We start from the raw sequence: 16,322 nt of genomic DNA, 5'->3' as shown, positions 1-16,322 counted from the left end.
GCAGTTTCGTTCATACATTTACCTCAGCAGTGAAATTTCAGTCGTACATTTATCTTACTAGGGCTTTTCAAATTGTAAAATTTCTCAAGCAGTGCAATTTTAATAATAAATTACCGCAGTCAGGCTACTAAAGTCATATGTAAGTGAAATTCACACAGAGAAAGATAGTCTGTGAAGAGGTTGTTACTCATACTACAGACATGATAAGAGATGCTGAAAGTTTTATATAAATATGAGAGAATGAAAAAGAGTGGCAAAAGATGCTACTTTGAAAAAATTTTGAAAAAAAGAAAAAGAAAAAAAAAACATTAAATGAGAAAGGGGTGTATCCAAACTTTTGACTGGTACTGTATATAGGTATTTACTCACCTCCACCCATAAATGTCTAACTGCTGCATTTTTCCTCAGTTTATAGAGAGTTTTTCTTTCTACTGTCACCTTTCACTTTCTCATTGGTGGCTTTATGTTTTGTTTAAAAAGCGCTATATAAATAAATTTGATTTGATCTGACTTGAAAGAATCAAGGCAGTGTCATGCTTCCTTGTCTTGGTCCTGCTTTCAATTCCACTACTGAAACTATACGATTCCCATGAAGCTGTCATAATCGGGCAGAGCTCAGACAAATTCAGATGTGAAATATAAACTTTAATACATAAAGGGGCAGTACAAAGAGTAGTCAGACAAAGCAAGGTCAAAACGGGTAAACTGGAGCATACAGGGAAACACATACTAGGGTCAAATAAACAGTTCAGAGATAATGCAGGACGAAACAAAACAATACCCAGCAATGAGGCTGGGTTCAGGGCAGTCTTATATACCCGACTCACCAGGTGTTAGTACTCAGGCGAACAACTTCCTGAAGGTGTCACATTATCATGCCAGTCACTGAGTGGTGCATTCTGGGCAGTGTAACTGGGTAGTTAACAGTTAAACCTAGTTTTGAACCATTTCTTTGTCATCTGTCGCTTGACTTTTAGTAGGGAGGGGAATTTTTTTTTCGATTATAATCGAAAATTTGTTTTTTTGTTTTTTTTTATTGAAGATTATTTTGTCAGCCCATAATCGCTGACAAAAAGTTCAATATTCATCTGCATAGTATGAACATAATATGAAATATTACGCTGCCATAATTATAATGCTTGCACAACATACAAGATGTGAAGAAGAGAGGTCCTATTTGGCTAATAGCAGTCTAACTAATATACTGCGCGGCCCTGGATTAAACCTGTGTAATTTAGATTAAAGAGGGCTCTTGTTCAGGCCATTACAGAACTTACTATCTGCCTTCAAAATGCCCATGTCTCATTAGAAAAGTTATTATGGCACATTTGATGTTCTTCTAACCATGAGTCTGCTAAAAGCTTTCCTGTTGTCTCAGCTTTGAAGATTATACCCTTTCATATTACCACAGTATCCTCACTTCAGACACTTCCTCTCCCTTTTCCTACATGTTCCTTCAGTTCATTCGCTATCTCTTTTCTGTTAATCTCTCTTCTCATGTCCTCTACATCTCCTCCTCTGTTCTTTTTTCCCTTTTTTTATATTGCTTCTCTTCCTCCTCCTCCTTCTCCTCCTCCCCCTCCTCCTCCTCCTCCTCCTCACAGAGCTTAGAATAATCAGTCTTGCTCAGTTAGAACAGAACTGTATAATTTTTATGACCTTAACATGAAAAATATTGTTTCCAAAAAAGGTTAACAGCCAGAAGGAGACTTGTGAAAAACCAGAAAAGCCAAACAAAGAGATCTTACGTTGCATCAGATTTGTTGTGACTTCAAAGACATCTCATTCCAGTCCTCGTAACACTGTTTGATGGGAGGAAAATGCGAGGGAGTTGAGAAATGATGCTGTTTATAATCTAGAACAGATAAGATGCCAGAATCTTTGAGAAGAAAATGAGAAAAAAAAGAGATATTTATATTTGATGGCTTGCCAAGAGAAAACAAAAATGGAGCAGAAGACATTTCCTTCACAAATCGACATGAATGATCTCTGACATAATCAAGATGGATATATTTCTGATCCAAAAATTGCCAGAAAGAGCAGCAGCTAACACAAATACTTGCTCACTTATTGCACATTTTCGAATTGATAATACGCATTTTTACTAGTCTCGGCTGCGGCAAGCAAAGGATGTGAAGAGCGGACGCAAACGCAAGTAATATTTATTTAAAATTAAGAAATAAAAAATAACAATAAACCAAAAAACAAAAAAACTCAGAGCACAAACAGAACATAAACACAACTATAACAGACAATAAATGTACAAGAACTGACAAACTAACACTGAAGACACAGGGGCTTAAATACACACACAGGGCAGTAAAGGAAACAGGTAACACCTAGGGACAGGTAATGAGGGGGCGGAGCTACAAACGAACACAGGTGAAAACAGTTAAGGTGGAGACATGGAGGAACACAGGGCCACATGTAAAATGACAGGCACAAAGGAGAAAATGCTATACAAACACAAAGGCTGCATCCAGAAATCTCAAAAGTGTCTCCTTTTTCAAACCGATCCTCCTCCTTTTCTCTGTGACCCGGAAACTGATTTTGGGACGCCATCTTGCCGCCTGTCCGAAAACCGTAGGAGACGAAAGAAGCCGCTTAAAATCCTCCACGAAGAGGCTTCCAACGGAGGATACATAAAATAATCCTACTCCGGAAGACTTTTAAGGATTTTCGAATGACATCACTGCATCCACTCCCACAATGCACGCAAAAATGGAAAAGGCAACACCCAAATATATGTCATAAATGTATTAATGTATTAACTAGGTTCCTTATCTTATTAAACAGCCAATAAAGCAGTAATATAATTTTTAGTTTAGATAAGCTGTATGTTCAGTAAAACTATATTAATGATCCTATATGTAACATGTTGTTGTACATATACATACATATAACATATATATAATATATATATTATTTTTAGTTATTATTATTTATTTATTTATTTATTTATGTATCCTCCGTTGGAAGCCTCTTCAAGAAGGATTTTAAGCGGCTTCTTTCGTCTACTATGGTTTTCGGACAGGCGGCAAGATGGCGTCACGAAATCAGTTTCTGGGTCACGGAGGAAAGGAGGAGGATTGGTAGGAAAAAGGAGACACTTTTGGGGTTTCTGAACGCAACCAGAGAAACACAAGCACAGAAGGGAAACAACAGGGAAACAGGGCAAGGACGTGACATTACTAAATATTACACATATTTCCCCAAATGAAGTCGTCCAAATAAAAAATATACGACTTACAACTTACAACAAAATTGATTTTGTCACACCTTAACCTGTGTCTGTCTTGTGTTTTTTCCTCTTTTGGTTCCATGTGCTTCTGCCCTCTGTCTTGTGTTTTCCTGTCTTGGGTTCCCAGCCATGTCCTAGCCCCGCCCTCACCTTTGGTGTTGTTACCTTGTGTCTTCTTTGTAACCACACCCCCTTGTTACCAGTCCCACGTGTTCCTCATCCTCCTCATTATTATTGTTATTATTTTTTTTCTTATTTTTGATTAGTTTTTGCTTTTGTCTTAGTTAGTTTCCCAGTGTTGTTTATTGTGTTTCTTGCGTTTTCAGTGTTTGTTTTCTGTTTTCTTTTCTTTTACTTGTTTCATTATATTAAATTGAATTGATCTGCATTTACGTCTATCCTCTTGTTCTTCCTGTGTCACAGATTTGCTCAACAATGTCTTTATTTTACAGTATATCTATAGCCTACTCTTTTATCAAGCAGCCTATTAAAGGAATGGAAATAAGCATCAAATGATCATGAGACAGAAGAGTATTCAGTATTAAATGTTCAGCGATGTTCAGCAGTTATTTTTCCTTAAAAAAAGCCACAAGGACATACAAGACATAAAATGACTTCTGCATTTACACCAGCAAAACTGTCTCCTCTGGACACCATGCAGCATCATCCAGGGAATGGGTGAATATTTACACACATTTAAATCCATTTTCAGAGCCTTAAAATAGCTGCAAAGATGTGAGGAAGCCTGGATTTACTGGAATAAGTCGAGCATGGTGTTCATAACCAATCATGCCTACTCTTTTACTACGTTTCCACAGGTCAGATGCTATCACAGTACTCATGAATCTGCCCTAAACTAAGCCTCTAGCCTTGTAATTTCTGTAAAAAAAAATCACTAACCAGCAGCTATGATGCTTTCACAGCATTGTCTAAAAAAGCTGCTATCACACTGAATGTGCTGGAAATTCACCACTACCTTTTAAGACCCTTATAAAGGGTCTTCCCTCTACAGGCAAGTTTAAGCAGCCAGTGGGAGCAGTAGGTGCTGCCAGCAGCAGTTTGGATGAACTCCTGATTTTAACAGTGAGCTGTCGACCCATGTCGAGCTCTTAGGTTTGCGATAGGCTCTTTTTTGTTTGTGTGTTTGTGTGGTGAGTACATTTTTCCTTTTTTTGCTTCTTTATGTGTTATCTAATAAAGGCTAAGATCCAATCCAACTCACACAGTTTTACTGAGTTCACTCCCGTAGCTTCTTCAGAGTAGGCGGCCATCTATAAATGACCAGAAGAAAAAGAAAAGTGCAATCCCTATTATTATTACTGTTGTTGTTATTGTTGCCGCCGTTTCAGAAATATCAAAAAACGTGTCCAGAAGCCTCAGCAGATGTAATTACACATATACTATTAGAAGCACTTTTTCTTCTAGTAATTAATTTCGCAGCAGAGACAGTGGCAAGCGCACTGATTGTGAGAGAAGCTGCTTAATGGGCACACGTTATGAATGAGACACATTATAGCCTACAGTTTGCACACACATTTGGGTACCTGGAGAGCCCACCAACCCGAAAACTGTGAAATACATTGTTTTTACAGGTTGGCAGGGTGAGAAAACAGTGCATTCAACACACACCATTTAGATTTAGATTTGCCTATATCACAAGCCCTCTCAATAGAATACTCCCCCAGACATCTTACTCTGCAAAAAAAAACACATTTCAGGTTTCAGGTAACACCATGCCACCACCCTCAAATGACCTCTAGCTCCAACATACTATACAAAAAAAAACGTAAAATTTACAGTAAAATACTGGTAGCTGTGGTTGCCAGAATTTCACTGTATAAAAAACAGTACAAAAATGTTTTGTTTACGATATATTACTGTGAATAAAAATACATACAGTATATTATTACAGTATATGTTGTTCATAATAAAAGAGATTAAAGTATATGGCATATGCTTGTTTTTTTGTCTCATGTAGCACTTTTGGTTATTTGTATCTAATATGTAAGCCAAGTTGACATTAAGGTGTATTGATGTGAATTGTATGTCGTTGCTGATCTACATTTCTGTCATTTATTTACTAATTAGTAAAACTTTTTAACAAACTGTCACTTACACTGTACCAAAATTTCCTCATGAATGGACCAATATAAATTCTACATTCTTCCATTGAAAGTTATGTATTACATGACAGACCAACCAGGCAGTAAATTCCTCATTAGAGATTAAACTCACATCAAACTCACAACTCACTTGTTCTCGCTTGTTGTGTAATTCCTTTACAATGTTCTGATTTCAAATTGCCCAGTAATTTGTATGAGAATCACAGTACTTGTGGGAGAAGTGGGATGTCTGCTCCACCATTTGAGTAGCTTAAACACGTACCTCCAAAAAGGTAGGGTTTAAAAAGCCAGAAACAAGAGAGCAGTAGGCACGGCATGCATATCCTGCAGGTTATGGCTATTATGAGACATTGTCACGTGGTCCCTGTCTGTTCTCGTGTTTCTGTGTTTATTTACCTTTTCTGTGCCTGTCTCTGCTTGTGACTGTGAGTGTGTCTCCCACGTGATCCGTGTTCCTCAGTGTTTCTTGTTCTCACCTGTGTTCATTTGTTACTCCGCCCCTTAGCCCCAGGTGTTTTTTGTTTCCTGTGTGTGTGTGTTACACTATTTATAGTCCGTGCTCCCTTTCCCTCGTGTCGGTTCTTGTGCTTTGTTAGCCTGTTATGGTTGCGTCTCTGTGTCCGGTGTTTCTTGTTTCCAGTTTAGTTTCAGTTTATTTGTTTATTTTTGTCTTTTGTTTATTGTTTAATAAAATCTCTCGCATTTGCATCCGCTCTCCTCGTCCCTCCTTCACGCACCCTGACAGAAGAACCGACCGAACAATGGATGCAGCGAGTGGCGTCTACCTGGGTTCCAGATTGGCGATCCGCCGCACCTCCCTTTCTCGCGGCGTGCTGGAGGAGCAGCCTTCTCCTAACTCCTCAGCTAGCCGGCGCCGGAGGAGGAAAAGACGGCAGCGGCGTTCTCAGCGCTCCCGCTCGCCAGAGGAGGATCCTCTCAAGGGGGGAGCACTTTTTGGGGGGGCGCACCGTGTTGGCAGGGACGCAGGTTGTGAGGAGTCTTATTTCTGGGACTATGTAGACTTCCTCACACCTGCGTCCAGCTCGGAGGAGGAGGAGGGAGATTACCTCCCTACACCAGCCCGTCGGCCGTTGCCTCCAGGGGCAGTTCTGCCTCCCGCATGCCTTTGTCCGCCCTGGTTCCTGAACGGTCCCAAGCCGGACTTCACCGGCGATCCAGCGCCCTCCGAGCCAGTCTTCACCGGCGACCCAGCGCCCTCTGAGCCGGTCTTCACCGGCGACCCAGCGCCCTCTGAGCCGGTCTTCACCGGCGACCCAGCGCCCTCCGAGCCGATCTTCACCGGCGACCCAGCGCCCTCCGAGCCGATCTTCACCGGCGACCCAGCGCCTTCTGAGCCGATCTTCACCGGCGACCCAGCGCTCTCCGAGCCGATCTCCACCGGCGACCCAGCGCTCTCCGAGCCGATCTTCACCGGCGGACCAGCGCTCCCCGCACCGGACTTCACCGGCGGACCAGCGCTCCCCGCGCCGGACTTCACCGGCGGACCAGCGCTCCCCGCGCCGGACTTCACCTAATTGGACACTTCATCATGTTTTCTCACCTGTAAGAAAACCCTATTCAGCACTGCATCCCATTTACTCAACTGGAAAGAGCACCCTAATAGTGGTGGCATTGAAGGAACTTCATAATGGTACCCTTTACAACTGGAAGGTGACCATATATATGCACGCATCAAAATTTCTTGATCTAGAAGGCACATAATGTCATAATTTCTTGCAAATAGGGGCACCCACTAGTAAGCAACAACTTTGTCATCATGTAGAATACAGCTAATATGGCATTTTCTCTCTTTTTCGCCACCATAGGGTCCACATTTTCAACCATGGGGCACCAGGGCACCCTTACGTCCACCACTGATCACAGCACAGTACCTGACGCACCCACTATGTCAGAAAAACACAGGATTCTCAGTCCATTGACTGTGTCAACTGCATATAAAGAACGTACTGAACATTCAAGGCCTGCTCTTTTAACCCCATAGGCAATAAAAGTATGAGTGCCGCAGCTTCCAGCAAGGCAGCACTTAGTGAAAGAATAAATGAGTTTGCCCCCCAGCAAGGAACTCCGTGCCCTCGATGAGTGTGTAGTGTGTGTAACCCTATGCTTTACCCGAGGGTGGGCAATATGGAAAAAATACTATAATATACTATAATGTGATACAGATTAAATGCTGTGAGAGATCTTATTTCATTTAAAATAATCTGCTGTACATTCATGTAAAAATAATAATAATTATAGTTTAAAATGAAACAAAGCTTTTAGTGTTATGTACAGACAATATCTGTAATAAAGTTTTGCTACATTACCTCACTCTTCTGTGAGATCACACCAGATGGGCTATCCATGTGTGCCCATGACCCTGTTGCTAGTCTACCAGTTCTTTGTCCTTTGACCACTTTTTGGAAGGTTTTAACCACTGCATACTGGGAACAACACACAAGACCTGCTGTTTTGGAGAGGCTTTGACCCCGTCCTCCAACCCTCACAATCTGATTCCCGTCAAAGTCACTCAGATCCTCATGCCTGCCATTTTCCTGCTTTCCACACATCAACTTCAACACCTGACTGTCTACTTGTTGCCTAATATATTCCATCCCTTGATTACAGATGCACTGACTATTTGGCTAATTGTTTACCAACTAATTGTTCACTCAAATGTGACTTGAGTAGCACTGCCGAGGTCAATGTATAATTGGAACAGCATTACTGAGGTAGATTCATGACTAAAATTGCACTGCTGAGGTAAATGTTTGAGTAATGTTTGAGCTGAAGTAAATTCATGGTTAGAATAACATCAATTAATAGTATGAAAAGTTTTACTACATTACCTCACTCTTCTGTGAGACCAGACCAGATGGGCTACACATGCGTGCCTATGACCCTGTTGCTAGTTTACCAGTTCTTTGTCCTTTGACCACTTTTTCATCACACAAGACCTGCTGTTTTGTTGGAGAGGATTTGACCCCGTCCTCCAACCTTCACAATCTGATATATTCCATCCCTTGATTACAGATGTACTGGATATTTAGCTAATTGTTCACCATTGTTCACTTAAATGTCACTTGAGTAGCACTGCTGAGGAAAATGTATAATTGGAAGAGCACTACTGAGGTAGATTTATGACCAAAATTGCACTGCGGAAGTCAATGTCTGAGTATCACAGCTGAAGAAAATGTATGGTTAGAATAACACTGCTAAAGTAAATTAATGATGTAAATAGCACTGCTGAAGGAAAGGTATTGTGCTTTGTTGGTTTGTCTGGGATAATATTGTGAGGTTTTGCTTCCCTTATTAGGTTCCACTGCTACAAAATAATAATCAAGATGATTTAATTCACTGGTTTCAATGTTATGAAAGTACAGTCAGATATCAAATATATATTTTAAGAGATTAATTCTATCTGATAAAAGCATCACATAATGTTTATAAATGTTTTATACCAGTAAAAGTTCTTCTCTAGAGCAGTTCAGCCAGACCAAGACTGTTCGGGAACCTCCAGTGGTGCTGTGAGTGAGATCAGAGCAGGAGAAAGTGCAGGGGGTGTGCTGTGGAGAGTATAGGGCTGTGGTGATGTATTGGTGCTGGAGATTGAACGCCTACTACACAGCCAGGGCTGAGCTGTGCTTCCCATGTTAGCTTTTTGTCTATTTTATTGGCCATTTTCTTAACAGAGTGCCTGAACCCTGCCTCAGCGAAGCGTGTGCAGAATGTGTTTCTGTGCGTGTTTTGTGTGTAAAGATATTTATTTGGTTACTGATGTTAACGTTAGGTTCAGGGAAAGGAGCATTAGGTGTAGGCAGCTGCATATACTCAGTGCCTCACACTGAATATTTTTCTTTATCATTTAAACAGCAATGACATCATCTTTTTCATATGTCATGATGAATGTGCGAACAGAAATGCTTCAAAATGACCCGGGACAAAATCTCTTGCGTTAAGTTACAAACTAAAGGTTAGGGATGTTTTTGCTCCTCTAAAAGTTACCAGGAACAATAATTGATTAAAGAAAGGGAGAAGTACACAATTTAATGTCTGGCATCCAGCAGGGTGGATGCAAAAGGTTTCCTGTATATCTGTTTCTAAAAAGTCTAATTCATTTCAAAAGTTGTGTGTGCTTTGTGCGCATTTGGGTGCAACTTAAATTAGATTAATAAATGTATTACAAGGGGTGTTCACAAATATTTGGACATACAGTGTGGGTCGAGTTTCAGAATAATTATGATTGGCATCAGAAAGAAAAAAAACAGTAATAAAAGTAATAATAAAAAATTATAGCGAGAGAGATAGAGAGAGAAATAGAGAGAGAGTTCTATTCTATTCTACTGACTTCTCTACACATAATTGACAAGCTGTGTGAGTGCATTTGCACGTCTGTGTCAGGTCAGCACATACAATGTAGGTGGAGTTATTATTGCCAACAATAAAATGGAATAAAAAAGAGGAAAAAACTATTAGAGTAATAAAATATTAGAGGACTTGAGAGAGAGATAGAGACACAGGAAGACTTTCATCAGTAGTGAAATTGAGTCCTATTCTATTGGCAGTGTTTAATTCTCTACATGTAATCGACAAACTGTATGTGTGTTTGTACAATCTGTGTCAGTTCAGAAATGGGTGCAACTTAAAGCAGATAAATTCATGCATCAGTGGATGGGGGTCCACAAATATTTGAATATACAGTGTAAGTGGAGTTTCGGTAAAATCATTAGTAGCATCAAAAAGGGAAAAACAAAGAGTACCGGTAATAAATGTCCTATTCTTTAGGCAGTACAGACTTTTTTTCCATGAAGTCGACAAACTATACGTGTGTTTGAACAATCTGTATCAGTTCAGAAATGGGTGCAACTTAAAGTAGATGAATTCATGCATTTGTAGAAGAGTGTCCCCAAATAATTGGATATACAGAGTAGATGGGATTTTAGTATCATTATTTTAGTATGATTAAAACAAAGAGTGAAAGACTGTTAGTGGAGGAGAGAGTTTTATTCTACTGTCTGGCAGTACAGACTTCTCTACATGGAATCGATAAACTGAACATGTGTTTTTTCACATCCGTGTCTGGTCAGCAATGGGTGCAACTTATATAAAGTATAAAATGACTGTGTTACAAAGGATGTCCACAAATATTTGGATATACAGTGTCGGTGGAGTTTTAGTACTGTTATTGTTGGCATCAGAAAGGGAAAAACAAAGAGTTCCGGTAATAAAATGTCCTGTTCTTTAGGCAGTACAGACTTTTCTATATGGAATCGACTTAAATTGAAACTTAATGTGTGAATTTGTAAGTCTGTGTCAGTTGAGCAATGGGTGCAACTTAGCGTAACATTATTATTGGCATTAAAAGAGTTATAATAACAATGTTAGCGGGAGATAATTTTTATTCTATTTCAATACTGACTTCTCTACATGTAATCGACAAACTGTATGTGTGCATTTGCATATTTTTTTCAGTTCAGGAATGGATGCAACTTAAAGTAGATGAATGAATGTATTGCAGGGGGTGTCCACAAATATTTGGATATACAGTGTAGGTGGAGTTTTAGTTAAAAATAAAAATATGTCTGTCATCAAAAAAGGGGAAATCGAAGAGTACTGGTAATAAAATGTCCTATTCTTTGGGCAGTACTGACATCTCTACATGAATTCGACAAACTATATGTGTGCTATTGCAAGTCTGTGTCAGTTTAGCAATGGGTGCAACTTAAAGTAGATGATTCATCAGTAGGGGAGTGTCCACAAATTTTAGGACATGGAGTGCAGGTGAAAATTAAGTATCATTATTATTATTATTATCAGAAAATAAAAAGGCTACTGTTATACATTAAAAAGAGTATGTATGGAGGGGATTGAAACTGATTCTAAGAAAATACTAATAATGTAATATCTAAACCTGTCACACAGCATGTGTATAACTCAGTTATAAGTCAGTGATGCTATGTCCTCTTGTACACTGTCAGTGCATCATGTTATTAGCAGGTTCGGTCGTTATAACAGCTCACAGCCCGCCCACAGCACTGCATCTCTCTCTTCTTACCTGGTAGTCGCGGTGCAGGGCATTCTCCATCCGCTGTGGTGGTGGTGTAGCCGGTTGAAGCTGAGTCTCAGACGGGTGATAAAGTGGAGAATTTGGTGTATAATCCCTCAGCTCGTCCCGCTCCTCCACACAGCGCCTCTCTGACTGATTCTCTGATCGACGGACGGTGTGTGGGGGAAAGTTTTCAGCTCGCTGTGACTCCTCCACCGCATCTGACTGACATTCACACAGCACACAGAGAGAGAGAGAGAGAGAGAGAGAGAGAGAGAGAGAGAGAGAGAGATGAACGCGTTCGTTCACACAGCGGCAGCAGCTCCTTTAACCCTTCTGTTGGTTTTTCTCTTCACTGCAGCGCCACCTTCAGCGTTTCACGCAGCGTTAACGTTATTTCAGACCGTGACCAATAAACAGCTCAGTACCTCAGGGACACACACATAAACACACACAGCAACAGATAAGAGGAGAAAAGTCCAGTTAACTAACTGTTGAAGCTTCATTAAACTAAGTATAAACCCACCTTCTTTCCACGCCCATTATCCATTTCATTTTCAGCTTCACTGCTAAAAGAAGAGACAAAAAATTAATTTCATGGAGGTACCCCCAGACCTGGACTTGGATATATACAGCTCTGGAAAAAAATAAGAGACCACTTAAAAATGACCTCTGGAATATAATCAAGAGGAACACAAGCCAACAAACCAATCTACTGCTTGAATTTTTGCACCAGGAGCGGCATAAAGTTATCCAAAAGCATTGTAAAAGAGTGGTGAAGGAGAACATGCCAAGATGCATGAAAACTGTGATTAAACACCAGGGTTATTCCACCAAATATTGATTTCTGAGCAGTTATTGATATGCAGTAGAGTCCAGCAAATTCCGGGAGACTTGGGACATCTGTAATTTATCCACCTTATTATGCTTGGTGAAACGAGGGCAGCCATTAGGGGTGAGCAATATGGCCCTAAAACAAAATCATGACATTTCATGTTTTTTTCACGTAACTATACTCTTGGCAATATGACAAAACACTGAATTAAAAACTTATTTCTAGAATACACTACTGCAACAAAATTGAAATTACATTTTATTTTTGCATACCGTATGATATGGCACACCCCTAACTGAGATATTTAAAAAAAATACAAGAATTTTGTATTTTGTAAGATTTTTAACAGAAGTCAATGATCCAGAATGTCATGATACTAATAATTCACTCCAAATATCTCCATATATCCAATGAATGATACTGGACAGATATAATCAGTCTCTAGTAGATAAAGTAGATCAGAAGCTCCGGTAAAGCTGGTATGCTGTGAAATAGAGGAGAGTGGGGAGAGTTGCTAGGTGTGGCAGTTGGACCCTCCTTCTTTATGCAAGATTGCAGCCAGTTTTAATGATCTCTTCTGGGAGAACCAAAAAGCAAGGTAAAAAAGTCCAGAGTGCAGGTTATGTTTAATTTTTTTTACGTGATTAAATAACATAATTTTTTTCAATGATATTTCCTTAAAAATATTAATCTATTTAAATGTGTCCAATAATTCTCTGTCCACCCTGTGCTTTTGGGATAACTGAAAGTCACCTTTAATATCAGTGATTCACACTGTTTTCAAGGGACTGAGGATACTGGCTGTGTGATCAGCAATTAATAATATTAATTCCACTTAATATTTCTTATATTGTCTCCATATTAAGTGGAGGCAAATATTAAGCTGTCCACACTGCCTTTGTACAGTAAAATATCAAAGCAATTAAAATTATTTTAGAAAATCGAAACATACTTTTGAAAAAGAGCTGGGTCACCATGAACAATTCAACCAAAGAGTTCAACCATGTTTTGATCAAATGCCAATTTGATTAAACCTGCCATGCCATGTTGGATGAATGCATAACAAGAAATAAAAAGTGAAAATGAAAAGTGATTAAACTGAAACAGAAATAAGATTTTTTTTTGTGTAGTGTGAAGTCCTGAAATATTATGAATCGTCAAAAACATGTCATTTTGAAGGTTGCAAGGGCCAAAAGGTGCAGTATCCTGAAGATGACCCATATACTTCTAAAATAATGAAATAAAAAAAATACCTGGGTATGTTGGAGTAGAGAAAACCCAAGACTGGCTCTGAGAACCACTAAATGAAATCAATTCCAGTTGTCAAATAAGAATGATCATTATTTGAAATGAAATGAGAATTTACTTTTTGAAGGAGCCCAAAACTCACTCCATGCTTCCACTGCATATCAAGCACCTGCTGAGTTTATCCTTTGAGAATTAGAAGGTCCTCTGAAATTGGTGGTTTGAATTTACATGATTCAATTGTGTCAAGTGAGAACATGAATAACATGAATATAATGAGAAATGACTTCCATCAACTCAATTCTTTCCCCTTCCTTCAAAAATCACCGGAGTTAAACCAGAACAGAAATTGCATGTTTTTTTTTTTTTTTCTGAGAACTGTGTGTTTCGTTGTTGTCAGTGCGGACTTGTAGTGTCAAACCAAGGCTAGAACATGTGATCCCATCTAACAGAGCAGCTTTCCTGCAAGGCTGTGTGAAATGGTGTTAGTTTGATTGATAGAGTGATTTCTGCTTAGAGGCCTCATGAACATCCTCCGCTGTTTTCAAGGCTGCTTTGGCTAGTGAACGCGCCGCAGTCTCTCACTCCGGTATTCAGTGTTAACGGCCATGTCAATCTGCTGCTAACTCTAAACTTTTTAATTACTGCTGCTCATTAAAAACCAAATCTAGGTTCTAGCTTTCACAGCAGGCGGCAAAATCATTACAGCTTGGACACATTTTCTTCTAAGAGATTCACCCTGCAGTTACATCCAACATGACCAGCATGACCAAAAACCAATATAACTGAGAGGCACCATAAAAATCCAATACATTTCAGCCTACTGATTTTTCAATGAACACGCCAGCTTTGCAACAGCCAGTAAGCGCTACACCGTGTTCCGATAGCTTTGAAGACGCCCCTGAGAGATTAAACACAAAAATGTGACACAAGGATTTGTAATTATGGATAGCACTTTTCGAGATTTTTGAACAAAAATCTCTATTTTTAAATTATAATAAATAAATTAATAAAATTAATAGATTCATTGTTTGATTATTTCTACTGTAAAAATAGAGGATTTTACTGCCCCTCATTTTACTAAACCCTTTTACATTTTGTACAACTTTTTATGTAAAACACATTATTGTTATTACACCTTAATAAAGTAGGTGGGGCACTTAATCTAAAAAAATCCCCAGTAGGTCAAATACAACATCTGTTACGCCTCATTCCGGCTAACAAATGTACATACAGTACTTAGACTTATACTCTAACTTTATATTTTTGGTTGTGGAAACGTTTGCTCCTAACATTGGGAAAACTTTAAAGAAGGTCATGCAAGGTTTTTACAACATCTCTTGAATGCACCTATGGGAACATTTACTCTTAACATTAGGAGAATTTGAAAGAATATCATGCAAAGTTTTTAAAATATTTCATGAAATTTACTGTTGGAATGTTTTCTCTTAACATTGGGAGAACTTTAAAGAATGTCAAGCAATGTTTTTTGAATATTTCATGAAATTTACTGTTGGAATGTTTTCTCTTAACATTGGGAGAACTTTAAAGAATGTCAAGCAATGTTTTTTGAATATTTCATGAAATTTACTGTTGGAATGTTTTCTCTTAACATTGGGAGAACTTTAAAGAATGTCAAGCAATGTTTTTTGAATATTTCATGAATGTTACTGTTGGAATATTTTGCATTCCATTAATATTTCTCTGTGAACATTTTGTACTAACATTGGGGAAACATTGAACAAGGCCGTGCAACATTTTTAAAATGTTACAGTAAGATTATTGTGCAAAGTAAAGCTTGCTTCAAGCTTTGAGAGAACTTTTAGGTAATGTTAGCCAAGGTTGTGGGATTTTCTCCTAACATTTGGGGAAATTTGAACAAGGTTGTGCAATGTCTTTAGAACATTCCATTAATCATACTGTGGAAGTTTAATTCCTAACATTGGGGGAACTTTAAAGAATGTCATGCAAAGTTTTTAGAACATTTCATGAACATTACCTTTGAAACATTTTCTCTTAACATTGGGAGAACTTTGAACAAGTTTATGCAAGGCTTTTAGAACATTCCATTAATTATACTGTGAGAACATTTACAACGTCCTTAGAATGTTTCCTAAATTATAATATGGGTGTGTTTTCTCCTAACATTGGGGGAACTTTAAACAAGGTTGTGCAACATATTAAGAACGTTCCATTAATTATAATCTTTTTTTCTTAACATTGAGGAAACTTTGAACAAGGTTGTGCAACATCCTTAGAACATTTCATGAATGATACTGTGGGAATGTTTTCTCCTAACATTGGGAGAACTTTAGAGAAGGCCATGCAAAGTTTTTAACACTTTTAATGAATGATACTGTTGGAACGTTTTCTCTTAATATTGGGAGAACGTTGAAGAAGTTTGTGCAAGGTTTTTAAAATGTTACAAAATTATAATGTGGGAACATTTACTACTAACATTGGGGGAACTTTAAAGTTTTAAGAACATTTAATGAACGTTAACTACTGTTGGAACATTTTACCTTTAACATTGGGGGAACTTTGAATAAGGTCGTTCCAGGTTTTTAGAATGTTCCTTTAATTATACTGTGAAAACATTTTCTCCTAAGATTGAGGGAACTTTGAACAAAAACGTCCTTAGAACGTTTCACAAATTTAATGTGGGAACGTTTTCTCCTAACATTGGGGGAAGTCATTGCTAACTATTCTTGTGTATTTGTGGTTCTGTTGGGATTTTTTTTCAAAGAACAATTTTAAACATTTGGTTTAGGTGCATATTTCAAAAACAGTAAGTGATTTTATGATTGGCCCACACAAATACAATTTTTATGG

General features: G+C 38.5%; 1 protein-coding gene across 1 annotated transcript in view; it reads right to left on the bottom strand.

Moving 5' to 3' along the window:
* pcdh15a (protocadherin-related 15a) overlaps positions 1 to 11,646 on the bottom strand; it is a 512,848-nt gene extending 501,202 nt beyond the window's left edge. Inside the window, exon 1 of the mRNA XM_049481098.1 lies at positions 11,420 to 11,646. The gene's annotated coding sequence lies outside the window, so the exon portion shown is untranslated. The remainder of the gene's footprint in view (positions 1 to 11,419) is intronic.
* Between the last annotated feature and the right edge of the window lie 4,676 nt (positions 11,647 to 16,322).

The sequence above is a fragment of the Astyanax mexicanus genome, chromosome 7 (genome assembly GCF_023375975.1).
Source record: "Astyanax mexicanus isolate ESR-SI-001 chromosome 7, AstMex3_surface, whole genome shotgun sequence".
Lineage (NCBI taxonomy): Eukaryota > Metazoa > Chordata > Actinopteri > Characiformes > Acestrorhamphidae > Astyanax > Astyanax mexicanus.
The sequence above is the reverse complement of the archived record's forward strand: the minus strand, read 5'-3'. Positions and strand labels throughout refer to the sequence as shown.